Raw genomic sequence first — 8,307 nt, 5'->3', positions numbered from 1 at the left:
GGTACCCAACGAACACAGTCGACCGATTTTGCAGCAACAAACCCCAACGAGCAGACAAAACATGTCCAGAAACCCGAGTCACTCTCCCCTAAATCAAAGCCATCTCAAAAATGACTGCCAGACTACTCAGACCTCTTGGCATCATGGTTGCCTGCAAACCACAGGAAATGACATCACAACCCAAGGAAACCTAACACAAACAGAAAGCAGGCCATACTAACAGTGCTTCATCCGGAGGCTCACTGATGATGTTACCTAGTACAGTGACAAAACGTCTGAAAACAAACCTTACAGCTCAGCAAGCAAACCTACATCCAGAACCTCAACCTGAGCTACAAAGCTTCTCAACACTAGCTAGTTATAGAATCTCAACAGTGCAGAAATAGGCCATTTGACTCATCAAGTCCGCACTGATCCTCTGGTCAACATTACACTCCGATTCACCCCACTACCCTATAAATCTGTATTTCCCATGGCTAACACCCTCTTACCTAATCCATGGACACTCTATCAATTTAGTATTGCCAATCCACCTAACACACAAATCTTTGGATTGTGGGAGGAAATCGGAGAACCCAGAGGAAACCCACACAGACACAGGGAGAACATGCAAACTCCACAGAGACAGTAGAATTGACCTACCATGCTGCCCTAGTTGTATTTTTTGGATGTACTTGGTATATAAGTCAATGTACACCACCAGCTCTTTTCATCCACATCACATTAATCTTGCATTAGCAGTCAGTAGCTACTCTTCATTCGACAAATCTGTGTTTTACTAAACTTATAAAGGCACACAATAGATTGAGCAGGCGATACACTCTGTGTTGTGAAGACGTGTTGCAGGGAAGACCTGCTGTAAAAGAGCAGTCCACATATGGCAAGCAATAAGGAGAAATGATTCTTTCAACAAATGAAATATGAAGCTGGTTCCAAGTTAAAAGTGATCACATTGGTTAGCTCATTAAATAACTGTGCTGCAGTGAGGCAAATCAGTGTTAATGAAAAACTGTTCAGTGATTAGAAGAAGGAAGAATCTGCCATGAAAAAGATATCCAAGATCAGGTCCACCTGAGAATGGGGATCATCACTGGCCTGATCTGGAGAAGCATATTTCAGAATCGAAACCTTACAAAAGTAACTCAGAATGAATTTAATTAATTCTTTGTATTGGATACAAAGAAAATCAATCTGATGATTCATAGAATCCCTACAGTGTGGAAACAGGCCCAAGAAGTCCACATTGACCCTCCGAAGAGATACCCACTCAGACCATTCCCCTACATTTACCCCTGACTAATGCACCTAACCTACACATCCCTGAACACGATGGGCAATTTAGGATGGATAGTTCATCTAACCAGAGGAAACTGGAGCACCTGGAGAAAGCCACACAGACATGGGGAGAATGTGCAAACTCCACACAGGCAATCACCTGAGGGTAGAATCAAACCTGGGTTCCTGACGTTGAGAGCCATCGGTGCTAACCACTCAGCCACTATGCCGCCTGTACTTTTCAAAATGCTTTCATCATAGTTACAGGTATCTTTGTGCAATCAGTTCATTTTAATAAATCATGCCACATTTATTCAATATGAAATGCATTACTTTTTCCAGTTTAAAAATGATGACTTTTCACGCCTACACCAACAGAATCATCAGTGTATAACTCAAACCATGTTTTTGGAACAGTCTTTTAAAGGCTTCAGTGGTTGACATATCCCAATATCTTTGGTATTCAACCATAGCTATAACATGATGCTGCAAAATAACCAAGTAGGCTCTTTAGTTTTGATTCAGTTAATTCTCACAGATGTTTCTTGACAAGAGGTACAAACATCATGCAGGAGTTAATTCCAGCCAGTTTTCCCTGATTTCTGAATGCATAGCAAGATGAACAGGTGGAGAGAAAACAGGAAAAGAATGATTGAGGTTTGGGAGTGGGGATGTGAGGTGGGATGGGAAAGGGTCAGGTAAAGACCTAACAGCCACACGGAGAAATTTCCAATATGTCTTTGTAAGCAGTGGTGATGCAACACATTCTTATAAGGAGTCCTTCAGAGGACAGAACATAGTGCTGAAAGATTGACCTCCAGTGGTGAGTAGGGGGAGTACACGGAAACAGTTACCCAAAACTGGGAACTGTCGGTGGAACAAAGGCTGCAAAACTTTTCCATATGGAGTGGAATGAAGATATGAAAAGATTTTGAAACAAGGTTGGAAATATTAAAGTTCATTTGTTCAGACAAAGAGAAGCAATGAGCTTAGCAATTTAGGGGTCATTGCAATGACAGATCTCATATCGCGGAGAGGTCACTGAATTCAGGATTAGCCAAAGTTGTGAAAGGTGGAAAAGATGAGCAAAACTGCTTTAGAAATTGAGGATGATAGCAATGTGGTTTAGGGTTGGATACAGGGCTGAACAGGCAACGCCTTTGAGATTATCTCAGTGATCATTGGAATATGGCATTTAAAGTATCTCTTCGTATATTTAAACATTTTATAGAGTAGTTGGCATTTAATCCACCCTGTTATAGTGGAGACCTGGTACCCGAAGGGTGGAAGGGCTGTTGTAGGATATGAACATACACAGTGAGAGCAGAGGTTGACCGTTTGGCAGTGGTGTGCACCATCTACAAGATGCACTGCAGAAACTCACCATGTCACCTTTGGCAGCACCTTCCAAACCTACGGCCACTTCCATCTAGAAAAACAAGGGCCGCTGATATACAGGAATATCACCACCTGCAAGTGCCCTTCCAAACCACTCAGCATCCTGACTTCAAAATGTATTGCTTTAGAGTCGCTGAGTCAAACTCCTGGAATGCCCTTCCTAACAGCATTGTGGGTCTATCTGGATGAAACATACGGTTACTTTTCAAGAAAGCAGCTCACTACTAAAAAAAGAAAGGAGACCAAAAGTACTCTCAGTATTGAGACATAGTTTCACGGATGCGCTGTATAACTGTCCCATAACATCTTTACTTTTATCAATACCTGTCAAAATAAGAGATACCATTCCATTTGCCTTCCCGGTTATGTGCTGTACCTGCACACTAACACTTGTGACTCTTGCACCAGAACATCCAGGTCCTTGGAATTTTACCTTGGAATTCTGCAGTTGTTCTCTCTATAAATCATACTCTGCTTGTTTTATTCTTCCTGTCAAGGTAAAAAAAACTTCACATTTTGCCATTTAACACTCCATCTGCCAGATTTTCTGCCTACTCACATAACCTACAACTTTGATTAGTGTCCTTGCAGTGTCGTCTTCCGTCTTCACAGTACATATTCTACCTATCTTTGTGTTATTGTAAATTTAGCTTTCATGCTTTTGATCCCTTCATCCTAATCATTGACATAAATTGTAAAATGTTGAGGGCCCCTGTAGGGCTCCTATCATGACAACTTGTCAGTCTGGAAAAGAGCAATTTATACATACTCTATGCTTATCCAGGCTAGTATGTTACCTTTACAGCATGAGCTATTTTGCACAATTGTCTTTTATGTGGAACCTTATCAAATGATGAGGCCTCTGGCAGCAGGATATCAATTAGTTTTAGTAATGAATTAGGCTGCTTTGCCTTGGATGGTGACAAGATTCTTGATTGTATTTGGAACTGCACTCATTCAGGAAAATGGAAAACGGAAAACATTTCATTGCACTCATGCCTCAATTCTGGTTGATAATGGACAGGGTATGGGGAGGCAGGAGGTGATCCAATACAACCCATACTTAAAGGTATCTGGAAAGGTGAGATTGTACCATGTTGTTCTGCTTCCAGAGGCAGACAAACCATTGTGTTAAATATACTACTTTCAAAGCCCTTTCCAAACATACCTGTGACCATTGGATTGACACCTAATTCCAGGTACTTATCCAGCTCCTTTCTTGAATGAGTCCATCAGATGCTTTGCTTCAATTTTTCTTCAGAAAACAAGGTACATTTTCTATTTAAATTTCAGCTGCTACTTCACATGATAATTTTTTATTTCTTTCTGGCCAATTATGGCAATGCATCTTAACTTTCGGGAAGAAAGTATTCTGCAAATCTGGCATTTTGGTGTTACTATCAGGCATTTGTAACCATGGTATAAGATAATATAGTATTCATTTGAGTATCTTCTACTCATTCCTCACATGTCACCATCACTCCTGACCAGAAGTGAATCCACTGCTAAGTGAACCCATTGTGAATTTACTAATTTCTACCTAAGCTAACCTTTGATTTCTCTGAATGAGAACAATACTTTCATGCTGTTTAGATTAATCTCAGTTTTTATGTGGGCCCATCCCTCAGGGAATCTTGATTGGGATTGTCCAAAATAAATTAATGCAAGACACTTACTTATCACATCATCATAGGATGGATTCAAACCCAGACATAATGATGGAAGTATGGCAGATATTGCAGACAGAAAAGGGACCATCACAAGTTTTCATGTTGTAATGCCTAATACATCAAAAACTATATACTCCTCACTCCCTATGCCTTTGTTTAAGTGAAAAAAAAATTAAAATCCAATTAGAAATGAAAAAAATGGGAAAAATTCCTCTTCCTATTTGGTATTCAAATTTATATCCAAAGAAAGCTTTAATATTGATTGTGTATATGAACTGCCATGTAATGACCTCTGCAATATCTCCTTTCCTGAAGGTTTCCAAATGTTTGTTTTCTCATTAACATAGCAAATGGTGGGAACCAACTCAAATTAAACTTTTTGAAGTTCCAATGGTTAATTTCAAAGACATTTATTTTCATTGAATTTGACTAGGGAATAAAAATGCTTATTTCTGCTTAGCTTTGGTATGAATTCCTTCACCCTTCATTCATACAGTAACAGATTCAAGCTGCAGTTAATAATGGAGTGGTAGATGGAGTCTAGTTGAGATAAGCGTGAGGTGTTGCATTTTGATCAGGCAAATCAGGCAGGACTTGTGCAGTCAATGGCAGGGTCCTGGAAATGTTGTTGAAGAAAGAGACGTTGAGGTGCAGCTTCATAGTTTGTTGAAGATGGAGTCACAGGTAGACAGGGTAGTGAAGAAAGTATTTGGTACACTTGCATTTATTGGTCAATGCACCGAGTATAGGAATCATGTTGCAGCTGTTCAGGACATTGATTAGGCCACTTTTGGAATATTGGGTTCAATTCTGATCTCCCCGCTATAGTAAAGATGTTGTTAAACTTGAAAGTGTTCAGAAAAGATTTGAGCTATAAGGAGAAGGTAATAAGGCTGGGGCTATTTTCCCTGGAATGTCATAAGCTGAGGGATGACTTTATAGAGGTTTATAAAATCATGAGGGGCATAAATAGAATGAATAGACAAGGGTTTTTCCCAGAAGTGGGGGAGTCCAAAACTATAAGGTATAGGTTTAAGGTGTAACGGGAAAAATTTAAAAGGGACCCGAGGGTCAACTTTTTCATGCAGAGGGTGGTGCGTGTATGGAATGAGCTGCAGCGGAAGTGGTGGAGGCTGGTAAAGTTATAACATTTAAAATGCATCTAGATGGGTATATCAATAGGAATATGAATAGAGGAGTATGGGCCAAATTCTGGTAAATGGAGCTAGATGAATTTTGTATGTCTGGTTGGGTTGGACTGAAGGGTCTGCTTCTGTGCTACACATTTCTATGACTCTGTGACTGTATAACCTAAGCTGTTTTGCAGTACTAGTGTACACTGCTGCACCATTGGGGATACTTGCAAGGAATTACTGAACTGAGGCTTGTTCATGTGTAAGTTCAAACTTGACACCCATATTATTATGTAAAAAAAATGGATTTATGTTTGCTATTCTGACTAATATTCTGTCTTCCAAAAAAACCACTTTTTTTACCTCTTGCCCTTTCTACTTTCTTGCCTTGTGCAAAGTGACTTTTGCATTTAACCAAAGTATTTTCATTTATTTATCATAGTTATTTTACTTTTCACATATTTCTGGAGTAATTTTCTAGATTTAAAAAAAAATCTTGACCAGGTTTTACTGATTTTCTCTTGATAGTGATAGCCAACATGATTTTCTGAAATCCAGCGCTGCTCCTTCATCATTGGACTATAAACTGGTGTTGTGTGATTTTTAACTTTGTCCATCTCAGTCCAACACCGGCACCTCCAAGTCACCATTGGATTAGAAGGACATTAACTTGCAATTATAAAGTACCTTAGTGATTCTCAACATGTTTAAACCAACTTTACAGCCAATTAAATGGGTGTGAAATAAAATAGTCAGGCAACATCCATTGGGAGAGAGCAAGCTAACATTTCCAGTCATAGATGAGTCTAAGAGTCTTGGAACATTAGCTTGCTGTCTCTCCATGGATGCTGCCTGACCTGTTGTGATCTCCAGCATTTCTTGTTTTCAGTACAGATTCCAGCTTCTTCAGTAACTTGCTCTTAAAATAGAGTTACATTCACTTTGTAGACAAAAACAGCAGCCAGTTTGCACAAATAACAATTAGTTGGATTGGCGATTATTCTTATTTTGATTGTGATCATGGAGTCGAAAATGTTGGCCAAGATGCGGGATGACTCCCTGTGATTAATATTTAATTATGATTCCCATAAAATATGAACATGAATTAATTTTTTGATTACATCTCTGAAGAAGCATTCCCTCAATACTGCACTGAAAAACAGGACTCAGCCATGTACTCAAATACGACTGTGAAACTTGATTTCACAATTGACTTCGGAGTGAGATTGTGTGAATTTTTTTGCCTGATTTTCACCATCCATTTTTATCCTTGTATTTCCATGTAAATTTCCATATCGTTAAAAGGTAATGACACGTCTTAGAAAAGAAAGGAGAAGCCAAAGCCGTTTGAGTTGTGTTCCGCAGCTTCATTTTCTAAGCTCAGATGCAGGTTTTTTATTTGAAGGATAATTCTGTGCTTTGAGTTTGTTGTTTTGCTGCGCCCTTCCATTGACTGGAAACATTTACACCCCCTGTTGTGGCCATTTTTTTTTCAGATGTAGTACTTTTCGCAAATTGTAACACCTTTATGAAGGGAGATCGAGAAAATGAGCAGAAGAGCGGAAAAGTGAAAAAGAAAGAGGAAAAGAAAGTCTGAGCTAACTTGTAGAATTATGTTAATGAGGAGCCAACGTGAGAATTCATTGCCACAATTCCAACACTTTAATTCGATACGTTTAACATATTATGAGGAGGCAAATAGACTGAAATTAGCCTTGGGTGTAACTGAATCAGTAGCCTGTTTTATGTCCTGCTTGATTTTCCATACCATTGACTTCAATCAGTTGAGGTGTAAAAGTAGGCAGCTGATTGCTATTGTTATTGCTCTCTGTATGCTTTTTCTTAAGATCATTTCTCAAGCTTAGACAGTGTCCCATAATTGGCAAACAAGTTGCCACTCTCAGTGCCTGAGAATGAAATTGTTCTTTGTATTAGCACAAAATGAGTTAATCAGTGGAGGACCAAAAGCTGGCAGGATGCAAAGCTGAATGAGCAATTTATTATTGCTCATTTTATGCACTTGCTAAAGACTAATTTCACCCTGTCTTGTCACCTATTTATCCTCTACTAGTCACTGTCTCATTGCACATGATTTGCCACAGGAGCTTTATGCATTCATTTAATGCTCTCTCTCTTCATATATTCAACATTCACTCTGATGTCCTCCCAAAATCCCTTACCTACCCTCACTAACTCCTTCATATCATTGTCTATTCTATTCCAAGTATCAGTGATTTGAACAAGGGAATCAAATGTTATATTTTCAAGTTTGCTGGTAACAAAAATAAATCGAGGTGGGACTGTAAGTGGTGAGGAGGATGTTACAAGGCTTCTAGGCTGTTTACAAATGTTGAGAGAATGGACAAAATTGACAGATGCAGAATAACACAGATGAACGTGAAATTATCCACTTCAGGAGAAAAAAAAGAGTGACAGAGTATTATTTAAAAGTTGATAGATTGTGAACTGTTGTTGTAAAAAGGAACCTGGACTTCTACACCAGACATTGGTAAGCAGTTAGCATGGCAAATGATATGTTGGCTTTCATTGCAAGAGGGCTTGAATTAAGAAGGATAGATGTCTTACTGCAGCTATACAGGGCCTTAGTGAGACCACACTTGGAGCATTGTGTCAATTTTTGATCTTCTTACCTAAGTTCAAGTACATTTTTTGAAGAGGAGCTGCAGCGTAGATTCACCCAATTGATTCCTAGGATGGCAGATTTGTCAAATGAGGAAGACTGAATTGACTGGGTCTATTTTCACTGGAGTTTAGAAGAATGAGAGAGGATCTTAGTGAAATCATTAAATTCTGGCAGGGCTTGAGAAACT

This window comes from Chiloscyllium plagiosum, chromosome 1, assembly GCF_004010195.1.
Source record: "Chiloscyllium plagiosum isolate BGI_BamShark_2017 chromosome 1, ASM401019v2, whole genome shotgun sequence".
NCBI lineage: Eukaryota > Metazoa > Chordata > Chondrichthyes > Orectolobiformes > Hemiscylliidae > Chiloscyllium > Chiloscyllium plagiosum.
Note: the sequence above shows the minus strand (reverse complement) of the source record.